Here is an 11,656-nt window from a genome sequence, read left to right as displayed (position 1 = left end):
GCGGGATGGGGCAGAGTGGGTGAGTCATTGTTATAGCACAGCTAATGTTTAAAAAAAAGTATATTTATTATTTCCTTCAATAATGAAACAAAAGTCATTTGCAAGCAAAAAAATAAAAATATTCTGTATACAATTATTCTGCAGATGGAACTCCATATGAAATGCCGCCACGCCTCTATTTATAGATGTCCTTTCAGGGCAAAACATTTCCCGCAATGATGCTCATACAGTGCTTTTTCTGGTGCCTAAGAAGGTCCCTTTTTTGAAGGAAACGTTTCCCGCAATCCGAGCAGGAAAAAGGGCGCTCCCCCGTGTGAATTCTCTGGTGTCTAAGAAGGTACGTTTTCCACGGGAAGCTCTTCCCGCACTCCGAACAGGAAAAACGATGCTCGCCTGTGTGACTGCCCTGGTGTCTGAGAAGGTCGCCTTTCTCAATAAAAGATTTCCCGCACTGCGAACAGGAAAAAGGACGTTTGCCCGTGTGCATTTTCTGGTGTCTGAGGAGATTTCCTTTCTGAATGTAAGACTTCCCGCACTCTGAACATGAAAAAGGGCGATCGCCCGTGTGAATCCTCTGATGTCTAAGAAGGTCTCCTTTCTGAGTGAAACATTTCCCGCACTGCGCACATGAAAAAGGACGATCGCCCGTGTGAATCCTCTGATGTCTAAGAAGGTCTCCTTTCTGAATGAAGCATTTCCCGCACTCTGAACAGGAAAACGGACGTTCACCTTTGCGGATTTTCTCCTGCACGGGAAAGTCTTGTTTGCGAGCGAAGCTTCTGCACTCCGAGCATGAGAAAAGACCCTCGCTTGTGCAGTCTCTTTTCCACATGAAGCATTTCCCGCACTCTGAACATGGAATCGAATGCTCAGTGGTGTGCGACCTTGAGTCTACAGCAAGGGACGACTCTGATTTACCATTAGATGACCTCTGGGGGTTAGACAGACCTGAGGCGCTATCCACGCTGTGAAGTCTTGGATGTGTCATTTTGGGAAAGGGGTGTGAGTCATCGTAAGACTCTTTAGGATTGGACGGATCTGGAGATTCAAGTCTGTGATGGACATTTCTAGTATCAAGGTTCACCGATGGAGGATACTGCGTGACGCCGTCATCTTCTGTGAAATATAAACCAAGATGTCCCTCAGAGGAACTCTGGACACCACCTCTACCTGTTGGAAAAGAAATATTTCAACAATGTTGCAGTAAAGTAAGTTTGTTATAAACAGAAGAAGGTGAAGGTCCTAGAAACCACGCTCGAAACCGTGACTACGTGTTACTAAATGGGTTCCAGAGTGGTCACCTGTGTCCCGTGCATTGAGAGAACCTCACCTTGGATGTATGAGATTTTGCCAAGCCATCATTTTTGATAAAGTTGCATTGGCCATCACGCTAGGCCCCGTGGCCTTTCTATTTCCTGTATAGTGGACAGAGCCACGTTTAAGGAAACCTAATGGAGCTCATCAAAGTCTGCAATGGAGGACTAAGTAGAATGACAAAGCTTGGGTGGTACAGGAAGGGCAAATATCTAGAGTCCTTCAACCCAAGGACCAATACGGCGAGAACTTTACCGGCAAACGAGATCTAGAAGATGTATGAATGACAAGGGCGGTGTTCCGTGTCTGTGGTTCCCTATGAACTCCCTTTACTTAGACCACTACCGCTCGTAGAAAATGCCACAAAAACCCGATCACGTTCCTCTTTTGGTTTGACCCAAAGATGTCCTGGCCGACCCAAGGCCCACCCACGTATGTGGACATTATCAGTCCATTTCATGCTTTCCTTGGTTTTAACAAATGAACAACACAGACCAGACCACCACATGAAACCACAAATAGAGATGGACAGCACGGGTCCATGTGGCTACACCACGCTGTGCCACCAGGACAGACCATAAAGAACCTTGTAGAAGCTGAGAGCAGGTGGAAAAGCCTACGCAATGAAACACATCTAGTAGGTGTATGATGGCACCGGACCAATGGATACCAATGGGGCAATGAGAGAGGAAATAGGTTCTGAGGGATCAGGATTGGAGTACGAGGGTTGATGATAAAGAGAGACGTGTATGGACCTGGTTGTAGGTCTGGACTGCTACCCCTCTCATCATGATAGTCAACAAATGGACCTCTTCTGAGTGTGTGGTATGGAGTGACTAGTACAAATGTTCCTGGGCTCCTGAATGTTTGGGCCTGGGCTCCTCACTCTTGGGGCCTGGACTCCCCACTCTTGGGGCCTGGGCTCCCGAACTCTTGGGGCCTGGGCTCCCGAACTCTTGGGGCCTGGGCTCCCGAACTCTTGGGGCCTGGGCTCCCGAACTCTTGGGGCCTGGGCTCCCGAACTCTTGGGGCCTGGGCTCCCGAACTCTTGGGGCCTGGGCTCCCGAACTCTTGGGGCCTGGGCTCCCGAACTCTTGGGGCCTGGGCTCCCGAACTCTTGTCACTCTTGGGGCCTGGACTCCTCACTCTTGGGGCCTGGACTCCTCACTCTTGGGGCCTGGACTCCTCACTCTTGGGGCCTGGACACCTCACTCTTGGGGCCTGGACTCCTCACTCTTGGGGCCTGGACTCCTCACTCTTGGGGCCTGGACACCTCACTCTTGGGGCCTGGACTCCTCAATCTTGGGGCCTGGGCTCCTGAACTCTTTGGGCCTGGACACCTCACTCTTGGGGCCTGGACTCCTCACTCTTGGGGCCTGGGCTCCTGAACTCTTTGGGCCTGAACAATGGTGGGTAAAAAATTCAGAATGGAATGCACTTTCTAGGCTGGATAGGGCTTGTGTGCCGGCCGGATCATATACAAGGCGAGGGGGGACAACACACAGGAAATACAAGGAGGAGGAGACACAAGACATACAGAGAGATGACACTTACAAGGTTCCTTTTCCAGATATAACTGGAATCTCCAACGTTATAAACCAGCCGCATTGTCCGGGAGATGCCTTCAAGGCCAAATGATTGTCCATCAATGTCCAAATGTGTTAAATGTTTATTACTTACCCGCACTTCTTTCTAGAGAAGACTCCTCCTCCTTAATAATGATCCTTCCTCCCTTCTCATCCATGGACCGCTGATCACTCCTCACACACATCTCAACTTCTCCCTCAACTTTCAGATCAGTCAGATACCTCTCCCGTCAGCACCTCCATCATCTTCTTGGTGACTTCTAGGATCTTCCTCTTGTTCCTCTCAGGTGTCATGGACCGAGGAGGGGAGGGGACGTGGCTGCTGGGTGGCGGACGCTCATTAGACGTCTTCTTCACCAATTCATAATCCTATTCCAAAACAAAAGCTAAAAGTGATCACCAACGCACGGCATGACTAGACCTCCCAGAATCCTCCTCACCTCTCCGGTCAGGTCTGTGTTTTATGAATAGAGATCAGAGTGATGTCATGTGACCTCCCAGAATCCTCCTCACCTCTCCGGTCAGGTCTGTGTGTTATGAATAGAGATCAGAGTGATGTCATGTGACCTCCCAGAATCCTCCTCACCTCTCCGGTCAGGTCTGTGTGTTATGAATAGAGATCAGAGTGATGTCATGTGACCTCCCAGAATCCTCCTCACCTCTCCGGTCAGGTCTGTGTGTTATGAATAGAGATCAGAGTGATGTCATGTGACCTCCCAGAATCCTCCTCACCTCTCCGGTCAGGTCATGTGACCTCCCAGAATCCTCCTCACCTCTCCGGTCAGGTCTGTGTGTTATGAATAGAGATAAGAGTGACGTCATGTGACCTCCCAGAATCCTCCTCACCTCTCCGGTCAGGTCATGTGACCTCCCAGAATCCTCCTCACCTCTCCGGTCAGCAGGTAGATGATCTCCAGGGTGAGGTCCAGTATCCTCCCGGTCATGTGACCCCGGTCCTCGTCCATCCTCGCTGGTGTGGTCATGTGACCTATCCAGGACTCTTCTCTCTGTGGACGGATCATAAACAGAATTTGCTGCAAGGGTTACCCTACAAGAGTCAGCCAGATATGTATATATATCAATACAATATATAGGTGTGTGACTGTGGGGGAGGGGACATTAGAGTGTAAGCTCCTCTGTACAGAGACTGATGTGACTGTGGGGGGGAGGGGACATTATCTTATTACCTCCTCTGCTGCCAGTTCCAGCAATGTCTCCTCTCTACTTCCTCCCAATTCACCTCTAACCCGGAACTTCCTGTTTGTGGTTTCCATAGAGACTTCCTGTGTGTACTCAGTGCGTGAGATCGCCATCTTCAGGACAATACAGGAAATGCGACCCAAAGATGTATCCAGTCTTCTGAGGTTTGTGTTGGAATCTGTCACAAGAGTGCGTCGGTGTAATTCGTCCTCCCTATTTTTCCTCCAGTGTACCCGGCTCTTCTTTCCTACCCCTTCCCTTTGAGTTAGGAATCGTCTTCGGTGTGCACACCTCTTCGCAAACCAACCGAACCCGTATCTGAAAGACCCGGGGGTTCTTCTTGTGTAAGCCGGCTTGCTGCCCCCAGTAATAAAGACCGCTCACTGCTGCTCTCTCACCTTGTGCAGGGTGACTGGTCTTGTCTCCGCCCCCTCCTGTAATAAAGACCGGTCGCTCCTGCCCTCCCTCCTTGTGCAGGATCTCCGGAGTCATGTGACTCCGGTTGTCGCCCATCCTCATGGCTGTGGTCATGTGATCTGTACAGGACACTCCTCTAGATACAGTAGATGGATATTAGACGTGGCAGAAATTGCTCCTCATACATTGTGATCAATGTGACTGAAACATGTCCCACGCGGCTTCCATACAACGCGCTCCCTGCCTTGTATATCCCACCACTTCCTGTCCGTAGTTTCTATAAACACTTCCTGTCTGTGTGCACTCTGCTCGCTGTAAGTGAGACCACCAACGTGTGAAGAACAGAGGAACGTGGAAGTGCTCATCTCTGAGCGCTTCCAGGTTCAGCCCTGTCAAAGTCTCCTGAACCTGAGGCCGCTGTGGAGAGCCATGTTCAGGATGGCCAAGGGTTCCAGCCATCCTCCGTTCCCAACCTCCTCTAACGGAGAGTGGAGAATGAGCCCGGAAGTGCTCATCTTTGAGCGCTTCCAGGTTCAGCCCTGTCAAAGTCTCCTGAACCTGAGGCCGCTGTGGAGAGCCATGTTCAGGATGGCCAAGGGTTCCAGCCATCCTCCGTTCCCAACCTCCTCTAACGGAGAGTGGAGAATGAGCCCGGAAGTGCTCATCTTTGAGCGCTTCCAGGTTCAGGGCTCTCAATATCCTGGCATAGATGCTGGTTAAAAAAAAAAAAAAGCAGATCAGGGCTCGCTCGGTCATTTAATAAAGGAAAAACATTAAACACCCCCCCCGATACATCCATATGCAGTCAGCACACATGTTCATACATAAACCCTAATGACACATTGCACATTCCCGCTCACATTTATCCTGGACGTCCAGGTTTCAGTGACTCCTGTTAATTGGTAATCTCTCAACAGTAAAGGGAAAATCTAGTGATGAATTAGGAGCACTGTGAGAGAAGACACGGAGGCTGAGGACACAGGATCTGACAGGCGGGGTGTTTATTGAGGGGATTTCAGCATACAATGGGGCCATAGCATAGGGGACAGATACTTAAAAAAGTGTGGGTCAAGGTTCCAACAATTCGCAAAATGGACATTTCCCACACTCATAAACCTCCTATGATTAGGCCTCTTGGCTGTAATGCTTCTGTGCCTGTCTGATCTGATTCCAATAAAGCTTTTTGAAGTTCAAAAAAGAAAATCCAGTCTGAGCGCCGCTCGTGTGTTTGAATGTCTGGAGGGGAGAAAGCAGATTCTGAAAAGCCCGTGTGCCTGCGACCATACACACATTTGCATTTGGGACTCAACTCAAAAAAGGGCGTTCCCCTGTGTGGCTCCTCTGGTGCGTAAGAAGGTCTCCTTTCCGAGTGAAACATTTCCCGCAGTCCATACACGAAAAAGGACGATCGCCCATATGTCTTCTTTGGTGGGTTAGAAAGTCTGCTTTGCGAATGAGACATTTCCCGCACTCTGAACATATAAAGGGACCCTTTCCTTTGTGACTTCTCTGATGCCTAAGAAGGTCCGCTTTGTGTATGAAAGATTTCCCGCACTCCGAGCATGAAAAGGGACGTTCGCCGCTGTGACTTTTCTGGTGCCTGAGAAGATCTCCTTTCTGGATGAAGCTTTTCCCGCAGTCCGAACAGGCGAAAGGACGCTCGCCTATGTGGCTTTTCTGGTGTGTGAGAAGGCTTCCTTTCTGAGTGAAACATTTTCCACACTCTGTGCAGGAATAAGGGCGCTCGCCTGTGTGAATCCTCTGGTGTCTAAGGAGGTCTGTTTTTTGTATAAAACATTTCCCGCATTCTGAACATGGAAAAGGACGCTCGCCCGTGTGACTTTTTTGGTGCCTAAGAAGATCTCCTTTTTGAATGAAACATTTCCCGCACTCTGAGCATGCAAAAGGACGCTCGCCCGTGTGACTTTTCTGGTGTGTGAGAAGGTGTCCTTTCCAAGGGAAGCTTTTCCCGCACTCTACACATGGAAAGGGACGCTCACTTGTTTGAGGCCCTTGATTCACAGGAAGACATTTTTCAGACTGAAAACCGTTATCGGTCTCGGAAAACCTAAATATTTTTTCATCAGCACTGTGATGTGTGTGTTGAGTCACATGGTTGTCTCCTGGAGGATGCTGTGCAATGGCGCGGTCCTTTGTGGTGTAGCCTGGAGATAAAATATGTCCCTCAGAGGTATTCCAGACGTGACGCTGGCCTGTTGGGTGAAAAGGATTAGATCAATAATACAGTCAGGAGTTATCGTAGGTGTTGGTCAGTCCATGGTGAGCCGTGTGCCGTCATAACACCAATATAGAGGAGATAACAGATAAAGATTTCTGTACCACCAAACCAGCCAATACCACCAAACCAGCCTATACCACCAAACCAGCCTATACCACCAAACCAGCCTATACCACCAAACCAGCCTATACCACCAAACCAGCCTATACCACCAAACCAGCCTATACCACCAAACCAGCCTATACCACCAAACCAGCCTATACCACCAAACCAGCCTATACCACCAAACCAGCCTATACCACCAAACCAGCCTATACCACCAAACCAGCCTATACCACCAAACCAGCCTATACCACCAAACCAGCCTATACCACCAAACCAGCCTATACCACCAAACCAGCCTATACCACCAAACCAGCCTATACCACCAAACCAGCCTATACCACCAAACCAGCCTATACCACCAAACCAGCCTATACCACCAAACCAGCCTATACCACCAAACCAGCCTATACCACCAAACCAGCCTATACCACCAAACCAGCCTATACCACCAAACCAGCCTATACCACCAAACCAGCCTATACCACCAAACCAGCCTATACCACCAAACCAGCCTATACCACCAAACCAGCCTATACCACCAAACCAGCCTATACCACCAAACCAGCCTATACCACCAAACCAGCCTATACCACCAAACCAGCCTATACCACCAAACCAGCCTATACCACCAAACCAGCCTATACCACCAAACCAGCCTATACCACCAAACCAGCCTATACCACCAAACCAGCCTATACCACCAAACCAGCCTATACCACCAAACCAGCCTATACCACCAAACCAGCCTATACCACCAAACCAGCCTATACCACCAAACCAGCCTATACCACCAAACCAGCCTATACCACCAAACCAGCCTATACCACCAAACCAGCCTATACCACCAAACCAGCCTATACCACCAAACCAGCCAATACCACCAAACCAGCCAATACCACCAAACCAACCAATACCACCAAACCAGCCAATACCACCAAACCAGCCAATACCACCAAACCAGCCAATACCACCAAACCAACCAATCCCACCAAACCAGCCAATACCACCAAACCAGACAATACCACCAAACCAGCCAATACCACCAAACCAGCCAATATCACATAAGGGGAGGAGCTCTTTAGTTCACAGAGGTAAACAGGGCTGATAGGACTCTATGGGATGTCTGTGCAGCAGAGGCATGGTGTTGTTGGCTCACTTCACAACATTTTGACCACCATAGGTTTCTGTTGGTGGACCTCAGTATAGGTGTGCCATGCTATTGCTCTTCCCAATCTGACAAGGGAGGAGCTTGTAGAGTGAACTCTAGGATGCGGGTCAGAGCTCTTCTAACCGGGATAGGCACTATAGGTGACACGTCTATGTTCTTGGCCGAACACTTCATCTCCTGACCATTACGCCGAGTGCTAGCAGAGCTTCACCAATGGATAAAGTCCGCAAGCTGGAGAAGTCGCACTTTCTAGTGTCCTCCTAGAGCGTCTTAATAGCCAAGTAATTGTACCGAGGAAGTCAACAAACAAACATGGATCAGCCGATGGAAGAGACGACAGCAATGGACATTAGGAGCGGCCTACACCATAGGGACACCAGGACAAGAGACACTTCCCTTGGGAGTCAAGACATGCAAGAGAGTTCAGTCCCCAAGAAGACCCGACATGTCTACTATAATTAGTAACTCAGTCTCCTCTTACCCGGTGATGTGAGGGGCGGGGCATTCTCCATCACCACGTCCTTGTAGAGATCCCGGTGTCCTTCTAGATACTCCCACTCCTCCATGGAGAGATAGACAGAGACATCCCGACACCTTATAGGAACCTGACACACACAATGATACCGTCACCACCCAGACACGCCCCTTGTCTGTTCCTGGATCATGTCCCAGAATCCCCGGCACCGCCCACCTCTCCCGTCACCACCCAGACACGCCCCTTGTCTGTTCCCGGATCATGTCCCAGAATCCCCGGCACCGCTCACCTCTCCCGTCAGCAGCTCCATCATCTTCCTGGTGACTTCTAGAATCTTCTGCTTCTTGGTGGTCTCAGGTGTCAGGAAGAAAGACGGAGAGGGCTCATGACTCGGGGTCAGATTCTCATTAGATGTCTTCTTCACAACTTCGTAATCCTGATAAAAACATCAATCACTATGAGCAGAGTCCTCCTCAGACCTACAGAATCCTTAGAGTGATGTCATGTGACCTCCCAGAATCCTCCTCACCCCTCCGGTCAGCAGGTAGATGATCTCCAGGGTGAGGTCTAACATCCTCCCGGTCATGTGACTATGCTGCTGGCCCAGCTTCATGGACGTGGTCATGTGATCCGTGGAGACCTTTCCTCTCTAGAGATGGATATGAGATGAGCATTAGGAGGACGTCGTTGCGCAGTGCAGCGGGTTCTGCTTCTTATACATTCTGATCCATGTGAATGAAACATTAACCGTCTTCTCTATCCAATCATTGATCGTTTATTGTCCCTTACTGAGTGTAAGCTCCTCTGTACAGAGACTGATGTGACTGTGGGGGAGGGGACATTAGAGTGTAAGCTCCTCTGTACAGAGACTGATGTGACTGTGTTCTCTGTACAGCGCTGCGGTATATGTCAGCTATAATCAATATATATATATATGTCATTACCTCATCTGCTGCCAGTTCCAGCAATGTCTCCTCTCTACTTCCTCCCAACTCACCTGGAGCTTTCTGTTTGTTTACTTACATCACTTCCTGTCCATCCATTGCGCTCGGCGTAGTTCAGATCGCCACCTAGTGGGGAATGGAGGAACTGCGGCCCCCTTATAATAAAGTTGTATCTGTTGTGAGAATTGACCTGCAAGTGTATCTATGACCTGCGGTGCAATGATGGCTGCTGGGCCGTCGGCACTTTGTGATGAGGACGTGAGGTGTGGCCTGTTAGGGTTGTCACCTTTTCTTCCATGGAAACCCGAACACTCGAGGGACGCACGGAAGTTTTTAGGGGAGAATGAGTCGCGACTTATTCATATGTACATAGCGCCGCCCATTCATAAGTAAATATCACAGTTGAGACTATTTTCAATGGGGGCCAGTAGCCCATATCTTAATTTTGGTTGCCCCTGTCTGCCTGACACCTTGTGTCCGGGTTTCTGCTGCCATGAAACCCAGACACAGCATTCAAAACCCGGACTGTCCGGGTGAATCTTGGGGGTGGCGCCTGCGGGGTGCAGTAGCCCCTATCTTATTTTTGGTTGCCCCAGTCTGCCTGACATCTTGTGTCCGGGTTTCTGCTGCCATGAAACCCGGACACGGCCTTCAAAACCCGGACCGTCCGGGTGAATCCCGGACAGGTGGCCACCCTAGTGACCTGCCTATGACAAGGGATTATTGGGTAAGCCTCCCAGGAGAGCAGCTGGCCAAGGATGACAAAGACATCGGATCTCTGACCTCAGTACACAGACAGAATCATCTGATGTATGCAGAGGATAAAGACTGAAGCTGGAAGTAATGTGTTGTCCTGAAATACAACACCGTGACAACAGTGTCCCACAGAGCTCTTAGCACCATGTGACCCGTTGGGTGATCAATGTACGTTGCGTGGACATAACAAACCATGTTGCGGGTTCCGCCTCGGTTCTGAAGAAGAAGCCGTTTGTTGCAGCGTTTCCCCTCCCAAACCGGTTCCTGAATGGAAGAGTCCGGTTCATTATAATCAGCAGGTGGACTTTCTGTGGTGTAATGAGGAAAGGTGCAATGTCGGCATCCCTTTAGTTAACTATATGACGTGAGGCAGTGGCACTCACTAGGGGGGGGTGCGGCCAGCACCCGGGTGACACCGTTGGAAGGAAGACTTACGTTCATTTTAATGTCGCCCCCCCCTCTGAAAAGTCGGGCACTTGCTCACGAACGTCCCCTCCTCTCACCAAGATGGCCGCCAGGCAAGTATCCTAAAAGACAACCTCGCGCGCTGCGGGGTGACGCCCGACCTCGGGGACGCCCCCTTTGTCAACAATCAGTCAGCCAATCACAGAAGCCGGACATTTCCAGAGGAGTTGTGCGTACGGAACACTTCCACCTTTTGTAACCTTAAATTACAACATGGCCGGTGTAGCTTTATTCTCCGCTGCCCCTTTAAGTGTTGGGGAGGCCTTAAAGTGACAGTAAAGCCCCTCCCCCACCGTGCTGCGGTCAACCTCATTTGATGCCTCTCGCTCCGATGATCTTCCTCATTCCACCGGTTTCCGACATTCCCTCCGGCGCCGGCCTCTGATCCACCGCAGACTCCTCGGGTCCCACGTGCGTGCTCCCGGGGGCTGCGTCCATCCAGTTTCATTTTCTCTCCGCTCTACTTGCGCACGCGCGCGCGCTTCTTCTTCCCGGCCGTTCGGGAGCCGGAACAGGTAAGTCGTTAGGTAGTTGGCTCATTTTTTTTTTTTTTTTAGAGCCGTAGAGAGCTGCTCAAAAAAACCCCCCCAAAAGACTTTACTTCTACTTCTAGCACCGGAGGTAAACTCTGATGGCCAGCGTGCGGGCTTCTAATCCTAATTCAGCAACTTCCTAGAACAGGGGGTAGCCAACCAGCGGTCTTCCAGCTGTGGCGGAACTACAAATCCCATGAGGCATTGCAACGTTCTCGCAGCCACCACTCCCGGAGAGAGATGCATCGTGGGATTTGTAGTTTCACCCCCACAGCTGGAGGAGCCGCTGGTTGGCTACCCCTGTCCTAGAAGATTCCAAGGAGCTTCAGGAGGTCGGAGGGGTCATCATAACATCCCTCAAGTCTTGTGTAGAAAGTCAGGAGCTCGTTGCAGAGCAGCCGTAGGTGGATCCGAGGCTACCCAGCACTCCGGACACTTTGAGGGGGGCTCCTCC

General features: G+C 50.4%; 1 pseudogene; it reads right to left on the bottom strand.

Annotated features, from left to right (window-relative positions):
- LOC108802357 overlaps positions 1 to 11,656 on the bottom strand; it is a 38,594-nt pseudogene that overhangs the window by 18,214 nt on the left and 8,724 nt on the right.

Source organism: Nanorana parkeri, unplaced genomic scaffold (genome assembly GCF_000935625.1).
Source record: "Nanorana parkeri isolate BGI_ZX_2015 unplaced genomic scaffold, ASM93562v1 scaffold2824, whole genome shotgun sequence".
In the NCBI taxonomy this organism is placed as follows: domain Eukaryota; kingdom Metazoa; phylum Chordata; class Amphibia; order Anura; family Dicroglossidae; genus Nanorana; species Nanorana parkeri.
This window is presented reverse-complemented; position numbering and strand designations above follow the sequence as displayed.